Consider the following 1,383-nt stretch of genomic DNA (forward strand, 5'->3'; position numbering starts at 1 on the left):
CTTGAGATCATGACCTGAGCCCAACTCAGACACTTAACCAACTGAGCCACCCAGGCACCCCTAGTGGCCATTTCTTTTAAAAGAATGATGGCAATAATAAGTTGATCACTAGGCAGCTTTTAACTACTCAACAAGAAAAGGCTGCATGTATTTTCTTAAATCAGGAGACCACAAATTGGATCAACATTCTGTTTACTCTTGAGCCCAAAGTCAACAGTATATAAAGAAAAATAAAGCTTTACCTGAAATATCAAAATCAATAACTTCAAGTTGCTCACCTCACCAACATAGAAGATATTGGAATAACAGCAAGAGTATGCCATATAAAAAATTTACCGTTTGAGGCAAAACTTGAAACAAGTAGAAAGTTAGGTAACATGTTGAAGAGTGAACTTTTCAAGCACTAGTGGCTTGTTCCATGGACTCTGATGGAAGGAATATGTTGCTCTTTTCCCCTTCCCCACCCCTGCTGTTTCCATATCCGTTTCTGAGTGCTCAGTTAGATTGCTTGCAGAAGCAACCCTAAGAGGGCACTACTCCTTCCTCTTCAGGAAACTTGCAGAGATTCTTAGATTACAGTCTGGACTTGGATTTTGTTTCTGGTGGAAGGCTTCTGGATCTAGACCTGGACTTGTTGAGGAAGAACTGGACACCAAGGAGGACTTGAACTTGGATCGTTAGATAGATCTGGATGCAGAGGTTGATGGTGATCCGCTGTCAGAGTGAGATTAAGACTTTGCATGGCTGAAGCCAGATCTGTCCTGAAATCAGGATCAACTTCTGCTATTGGAATGGCATTAATGCTTTGGGCTTTGACTCTGGCATTTGTACCTGTGGGGAGGAGTTCTCTGGCAGCGGTGGCCATAATGGGAACCTAGCAGACAAATACCATCTGCCCTTGCAGTTCATGGCCATCCAGCACCATCCTGTGTAGGGTGTCCATGGCAGCCTTGGTGTGGCACTTGTTAGGGAAGCGGATGTAGGCAAAACCGTGGACTCTAGTGAGGTGGTCCTGCAGGATGTACACATTGCTCACGCACCCATACTTGTCAGAGATTTGTCGCAGGGCACCGGCCGAATTGTGTTAAATCAGGTTGCTCACCTTAAGAGAGGGCAAGCCCTCCGCATTGGAAGAAGGGCAGCATAAACTCATGGCCTTTGAGAGCTCAGCCTGAGCACTGCACATAGAGCCCCAGAAATTGAAAACCTGGGAAGACTGCAAGTTGGTCCAGGCAGGTGCAGTGGTTTTCTCAAGTTCATTCTGCTTAAAGCTCCTTCCTTGTGTGTGTGTCATCTGACTTCTGTGTGTGGGTGCTTATAGACAAGAATATTTGACACATCTATGCCTATCTCCAGAGCTGAGACTGCCTGCACAATATCTCT

This window comes from Suricata suricatta, chromosome X, assembly GCF_006229205.1.
Source record: "Suricata suricatta isolate VVHF042 chromosome X, meerkat_22Aug2017_6uvM2_HiC, whole genome shotgun sequence".
In the NCBI taxonomy this organism is placed as follows: domain Eukaryota; kingdom Metazoa; phylum Chordata; class Mammalia; order Carnivora; family Herpestidae; genus Suricata; species Suricata suricatta.